At 47.7% G+C, this 7774-nt stretch overlaps 1 long non-coding RNA gene across 1 annotated transcript; it reads left to right on the top strand.

Moving 5' to 3' along the window:
* Positions 1-5311: 5311 nt before the first annotated feature.
* Positions 5312-7076, top strand: LOC123094518 (uncharacterized). The gene is made up of 3 exons (XR_006445861.1): positions 5312-5663; positions 6662-6749; positions 6861-7076. It is a non-coding gene; the product is annotated as an uncharacterized lncRNA (long non-coding RNA).
* Positions 7077-7774: the final 698 nt, after the last annotated feature.

Genomic DNA, 7774 nt, shown 5'->3' with positions numbered 1-7774 from the left:
CCAATGGACCCCCGGGACCCTTCCGGTGGTCCCGGTACAATACCGGTGACCCCCGAAACTTTCCCGATGGCCGAAACTCGACTTCCTATATATATAATTCTTTACCTCTGGACCATTCCAGAACTCCTCGTGACGTCCGAGATCTCATCCGGGACTCCGAACAACTTTTGGTTTACTGCATACTCATATCTCTACAACCCTAGCGTCACCGAACCTTAAGTGTGTAGACCCTACGGGTTCGGGAGACACGCAGACATGACCGAGACGCCTCTCCGGTCAATAACCAACAGCGGGATCTGGATACCCATGTTGGCTCCCACATGCTCCTCGATGATCTCATCGGATGAACCACGATGTCGAGGATTCAAACAACCCTATATACAATTCCCTTTGTCAATCGGTATGTTACTTGCCCGAGGCTCGATCGTCGGTATCCCAATACCTCGTTCAGTCTCGTTACCGGCAAGTCACTTTACTCGTACCGTAATGCATGATCCCGTGACTAGACGCTTGGTCACACTGAGCTCATTATGTTGATGCATTACCGAGTGGGCCCAGAGATACCTCTCCGTCATACGGAGTGACAAATCCCAGTCTCGATTCGTGCCAACCCAACAGACACTTTCGGAGATACCCGTAGTGTACCTTTATAGTCACCCAGTTACGTTGTGACGTTTGGCACACCCAAAGCACTCCTACGCTATCCGGGAGTTGCACAATCTCATGGTCTAAGGAAATGATACTTGACATTTGGAAAAGCTCTAGCTAAACGAACTACACGATCTTTGAGCTATGCTTAGGATTGGGTCTTGTCCATCACATCATTCTCCTAATGATGTGATCCCGTTATCAATGACATCCAATGTCCATAGTCAGGAAACCACGACTATCTGTTGATCAACGAGCTAGTCAACTAGAGGCTCACTAGGGACATGTTGTGGTCTATGTATTCACACGTGTATTACGATTTCCGGATAATACAATTATAGCATGAATAACAGACAATTATCATGAACAAAGAAATATAATAATAACCATTTTATTATTGCCTATAGGGCATATTTCCAACAATCCCTTCCTCCTTGGGGAAATACCGACGTAGTCCTAGCCGACATCAGTGACTATTTCCATCATTCAGCCTAGAGACATGTCTCCGGACCGACCGGACTTCAAATCGAGCTCTCTGTAACGGACGCCCTCTTTGAAGGAGCAAACTGCTTGGTGCTGTGACACATTTTCCATTCTATGATGAAGGGTAGTCCATCTTTGGATGTAGTCTCTCAAAGTCTCATTTGGTTTCTAGACGCAATGGTACAAATTCAGTCAGCCCAACAGGTCACTTGCAAGTGCCCTCGAATGTTTTGATAAACACTCGGGCTAACTCTTCCCAACAGAAAATACTTCCAGGGGCCAACTGATTCAACCAAGCTCTGGTCGAACCCTCGAGCATCAGGGAGAGATGCTTCATGGCTACTTCATCATTGCCTCCACCAATCTGCATTACCACTCGATAATCATCTAGCCATGTGTCAGGCTTCGACTCATCAGTGAACTTACTAACGCCCGTTGCCAATCTGAAGTTGGGAGGGATCTTGGCGGCTCAGATGGCTCTACTGAAACATTCAGGCCCGTAAACAAATGCTCTGCCCCCACTCGGACGGTCTCTGTCTCGTCCTTCTTTGTGTGTTCGGCCTCTGTCGACCAAACCTTGTACGAGGAGTGATCTCTCATCGAACCCAGGCTCTTTTGGGTCGACTGGAGCTCTCCGCTCATCACCATACGGATGCCTATCATCATACCGTAGGGGCACGTATGATCCACCCCTCGAAGGGGGCGTAGGCACTCGGCGGTGGTCATCACAGGCATATCGATGATCATACTGTTCGATGACCACGACCGTCATGCCGCGGAGGCGATCTCGAACTATGTGCCGACTGGACTATGTACGCAACCATAGATCTGCTATGGATTCTGTTACGCGAATGATAAACAGTTGAGTTTTGTTCACCTGTCGCTCGGAGCAGTGCTCAGATCTGCAGCAAACCTCTACCAGCTTCTGAACAAGATGGCTAAATTGACTCCGCTATATGTGCTGCAGCTGCAAGATTTTGGACCGGAGTGTGGTATACCTAAGGTTCAGGCGGAAACAATTGTCGTTGTCGTCGATTGGATTCGGGGATCTGTCGACGGGCGCGTTCGTCGAGTGAATGTTGGTGATTCTCTAGACGCGTGCGCTCAGCCAAGGTGGCCAGGCGCGCAGCCTTCAAGGCCCGAGCCTCGAAGGTCTCCCCCGCGATGGGGGTCTTGAGCACCTCCATGTTGCAGTGATGCAGCTCTTCTCTCTGCTCTGAAGTGAGGGCTTGGGGATTATATTCATCATGAACGTACGATGGGCCATCACCGCCGCTGTCGCATGGAACCCAGGCGGGCTGCGACGAGAGTCAACCATGAGGACTTCCGCCACAGGGTCGCTGCTTTCGCGCTTGGAAAGAGTGTCCGTAGAACCAGTCGACAGATCGAATGGTCCGTGGAGAGATTCACCGGGCTCGATTGCCGCGACTTGAGGGGTGGTCGACTGTCGAACCACCGCATGCCTCACCCACCGCTGGAACCGCAATCGACCGGATCGCTTGCGACGGCGTACATCGGGGAGTGTGGGCGCTGTAGGAACCGACCGGTATTGAGTCGAGGGTTGCCGCAGGCGCTCGCTCGAAAGTGCGTCGCCCCACGGATGGGAAGGGCCTCGATGTTGAGGGGGCCTCTTGGATCCAGGCGGAGTTGTCGGCGATGAAAACGAGCACACCGAGACGGATCTCGCGGCCCAAAGCCAAACCACCATCAGAAACCATGTTGATGGAGATCGGAAAAACTGCAACCTCACTGGAAGTCGCTAAGACGCCGGCCCCATGGTGGGTGCCAACTGTCGTGGGAGTAAGTCTGACAGTAAGAATAGGGGGTACGTAGGAGGAGGCAAGGCCCTAGCTGCGACGAGGTTGTACACGCAAGTTTACGAGTTCAGGCCCCTCTCGGAGGAGGTAACAGCCCTATGTCTCGGTGCCCGGAGGCTTGTCGACTGGAATATGCGTGTGAGTTACAGGGGGTGCGAACCCTTGTGCCAGAGGAGGGGGTGACTTATATAGAGTATGCCAGGCCCCTCCAGCCCTCAGTTACACAGGGTTCAATGTAAGTTAAGGTAGGAGCGTTACTGGTAACGCCTGCTATAAATGACTATTAATGATCTTTAAGACTACGGAGTGAACGCCTGACCGTTGCCATATTGGGGCAACTGTAGGTCTTCTACACTCCGAGTGATTTTTCAGTATGGTCGAATGACGCTATCTTGGTCGAGTGGAATTGGAGTATTCGAGTGGAATAGCTGGTCGAGTGGATTGCACTCCAAAGGTGATTTCAGTCGGTATCTTCTGTTGGACTTTGAATGTCTTTGATTCTAGGGCAGTGTCCTTGGGTAGGGCGTCTAGGTCAGGCCTATGACCCTACCCTAGGTACATGTCATCGTCAGATAGAGCGTGTGAAAATCAACGGGCACTATCCATTGCTTGTCACATCAACTTTGATCCGATGGCTAGGACCATTTCATCTCAAGATCTAGCAGCCCGGATTCATTTGGAAGCTCAATCCGACGGCCACAAATGCAAGTGCCTTGAGAGGCCATCATCTTGGTCCAAAATTTAACAATGGGATAGGCTTAGTTAACATGATTTAAATGGCTTGAACACTACTCCCTCTGCGAACCAACCTGTGGTTGGATGGTTAGAGGGACTGTGGTATCCCCGGCCCACCAGGGTTCAAGTCCTGGTACCCGCGTTTATTCCTGGGTTATTTCAGGATTTCCGGCGATGCACATTCAATGGGAGGGGACGTTCCCGTCAACGACGAGGTGACTACGGTGACTTCGTAAATTTCAAGATGATACGCCGGCTCAGTCTTTCAGAGGTGCTCATAGGGGTAGGGTGTGCGTATTTTTTTGCGGGCAATTTAGAGAGCTTTATTCAAACGAAAGCATTCCTCGGACAATCAACAAGAAGGTTAGTCACAAGAAAGCTTGGGGTCTCATCGAGCCAGCTTTCTGTTACATGTAGGATGCAGGCACACCTCGCACACAAATGAGCCGGAACATTTGCTGACCGATTTACATATTGAATTACAAAAAGAGAAAAAACATGAGCTAGCTCTCCAATTTCAACTAACATAGGAGCCACAACTGATGTCGAATTGTGACGAGTGTTCCAGAGGTTGACCATCTCCATGCAGTCCACCTCCATTATCACATGCGTGAATCCTCGAAGATTTGCAAAAAGAACACCATCATGCAGTGTCATTGCTTCAGCAACTAGTGGGTCAGTGATCCCAATATATGGTTTACACCAAGAGCCAAATAGTTTATGTTCAGATCGCGCCACACCTCCAGCAACTGCAGCGCCTGAGTCGAAATCTATAGCATCATCAGTGGTGATAGATATGTGACCTGATTCTGGTGGCCTCCATCCATATTCTGATAAAGTTGTAGTTTGTTTCCGTGATAGATCAAGAATGGCTACAACTTTCTGTGTGTGTGCGTTCATCTATACTACTATTAAACAAGCGAACAAACGAACGCACTCTGCCAGAAAATCGTCCGCCAAATACGTTTTTTCTCAAAGCGTAATCGGTGGCACGTCCGCAACTCCTACGCCTACAATCACGCTCGCAACGCACGGCAAAAAGGAAAAAACTACCAGCCCTCCTCGCCTCCCCCACGACGCCCTCCTGGGCAGGGCGCGCGCGCCTCTGCGCTCGGCCGCCGCCCCTCCGCGCTCTCCCGCCGCCGCCACGCGCCTGGGTGGCCACTGAGGCTCCCGGCCTCCTGGTCAACCAGCACGGAGCCGATGCATCGACACCAACGCGGGATCCGTCCGCCCTCCTCACTCGCTGTTTGACGCTGCCATGCATAGACGGAGGTGGTGCTGCGGCATGCGATCCGATGTCAAGATCACGGAAGAATTGCTGCTGCTGATCCCTACCTCCACCCCCAAACCACACCCACCCATGGTCGCCGAGGCCAGTCGCATCATGGGTACGTTTGCCATAACTTAATTAGCAATCAGTGTGCCGTGCTGGCTTTTGTTGGTTCAAGTTATTTGCCGATGAATCGATCTGGCCATATCCTGGCATCTATACTACTATTAAAGAAGCGAACGGACGAACGCACTCTGCCAGAAAATCGTCCGCCAAGTACGTTTTTTCTCAAAGCGTAATCGGCGGCACGTCCGCAACTCCTACGCCTACAATCACGCTCGCAACGCACGACAAAAAGGAAAAAACTACCAGCCCTCCTCGCCTCCCCCACGACGCCCTCCTGGGCAGGGCACGCGCGCCTCCGCGCTCGGCCGCCGCCCCTCCGCGCTCTCCCGCCGCCGCCACGCGCCTGGGTGGCCACTGAGGCTCCCGGCCTCCTGGTCAACCAGCACGGAGCCGATGCATCGACACCAACGCGGGATCCGTCCGCCCTCCTCGCTCGCTATTTGACGCTGCCATGCATAGACGGAGGTGGTGCTGCGGCATGCGATCCGATGTCGAGATCACGGGAGAATTGCTGCTGCTGATCCCTACCTCCACCCCCAAACCACACCCGTCCATGGTCGCCGAGGCCAGTCGCATCATGGGTCCGTAGCTTAATTAGCAATCAGTGTCGTGCTGGCTTTTGTTGGTTCAAGTTATTTGTCGATGAATCGATCTGGCCATATCCTGGCAAAACATAAAAATTAGATGAATCTATCTGGCCACATCCTTTTACGCTTATTGATTTATCTGAGTAATCTTTTTGCAATTTGTTGTACAAATCAACCTAGCTGATTTTTATAGTTAATCCTAATAAGTGGAATATTAATCTCACAAGGTCTTTGACTAATTTTAGAGCTGACTTTAGATCCCTAAAGGTTTGCAGCATCAAACGGAATTAGGTCCTGCAGTGATTTGTCAGAGGTGTATGTCTGAAGTGCTTTCGGCCATAGCATCATGCACGTACAAGTGCTTGCAAGAACGCATATTGATTGATTTTGGGAGACAAGCATGCACGAACAAGCTAGCTAGATAACCTTTCGACCATAGAGAAACCACCCTTTCTTTCTTGCAGGATTGAGAAGGCTGAAAACTTGGAATATTTTTTATGCACAGGAAGAAAGCAGATTGTGCTTGTACAAAATGATGGTGAGAAGATCAAATTTATTTTATGGGCTTTCACTTGCAAATCTTTTCAGGTTCATTTCACTCGATATAAGTTCTGTTACTTCAGTCACGTTATACCAATCCAATCATTCTCTTTCAGTGTACAGTGTAGGGAGCATGCTTCACTGGACAGTCCTTATATTGCCAGTTTTGCTCAGAATAATCATGAACTATTCATGCTTAATAGATTTAAATTACAAGATAGCAAGACATGTACTACTTGATGTAGATATGGATACTACTATAGGATGTACAATGCAAATCCATTGTTGGACTTGCACATCTAAGCGATATAGGATGTCCAATAAAAAACTTGACTGGAATAAACTTTTGGCTCGCTGAACTTTTGAGACCTAACTTACAAATTTTATAGTTTGGTAATATATAGAATAGAAATGAACATTTGGCTTGCTGAACTTGGTGTTTCTTTCTGCAGCACGGTGATTTCAGAAGTACGGTCAAATGGAAGGCTGGAGGAAGATTTTTGATATGGCAAAGGCATCAGTAAGGACATGAGACAAGAGGTAAATTCTTTTATTGTTGCCCTCTGCTACTAGATTGTACTGTTGAAATTGAGCAGCCAAATATTCAAGTTGATAATGCATTGATATATCTCTCATGTGTTAACTTGGTAGTGATGACAATGGAAAATGTATGAATATGCAGCCTTCATAGTAAAAAGGTAAAACAGTACTTTCATTTTGTTTGTTTTGCTCTAGATATATGTGACAATTGGTCATATATATGCAGGCCTGACTTGTTTCTTCGAAGGGGACAAATTTGTCCAATATATGCAGGTCTGACTTGTTTCTTCAAAGGGGACAAAGTTGTCCTCTTCATAATACTCAAGGACTAAGCTAAAAAAAAGTCAAGGACACAACTGCCAGCTTGACATATTTGGGTTTAACTATCTCTTTTGTTTGCTTCCTTCATTGTTATTACTTTTGTCGTATGTCTTATTTCTTAAAGTCTTCCTCCAAAGTTTTGTTTCGGATATGCGTATTTCATATTAGTGAAGACGTGCATTAGCCTTTGATCCTAATTTTAGAAGAAGCTCGAGTAATTAGCTCTATTTTATACGACTGGCAAGTAAGGAAACATGGCTATTGATGAAATCAGTTTTTTTTTCTTGTTTCATATTCAGTAGCCTTATGATTAGCTATTTGTGAGTGAGTTTTCCTACATCGCTATCTTTACTACTTATAAAAGAGCAACCATTTTCTTTTTAGAAGTTAAAAAGCACAATAAACATGGCAGATGAGGGAGCCAGAATAATAAAAATTATCAGAAAATTGGATGTAGACTCCTAGCATGCTCTCTTTTGTTACTTTCATATTTTATATTTATTGGTCACATTGAGGTGCTCTTAGGTGTATGTACTGCTGGGTATCCTTGCCTTTCTTCCTGGTTCTGTATTTTGAGATTTATATGCAACTGGTTCATCTCACAATATGAACATGACCCCTCCTGAAAAAACAGTCGCCAATTGCATTGTCTTCTATAATGTAGTTATGCACCGTGTAGTACTAGCATATGACATATGTATAAG

The sequence above is a fragment of the Triticum aestivum genome, chromosome 4B (genome assembly GCF_018294505.1).
Source record: "Triticum aestivum cultivar Chinese Spring chromosome 4B, IWGSC CS RefSeq v2.1, whole genome shotgun sequence".
Taxonomy (NCBI): domain Eukaryota; kingdom Viridiplantae; phylum Streptophyta; class Magnoliopsida; order Poales; family Poaceae; genus Triticum; species Triticum aestivum.
The sequence above is the reverse complement of the archived record's forward strand: the minus strand, read 5'-3'. Positions and strand labels throughout refer to the sequence as shown.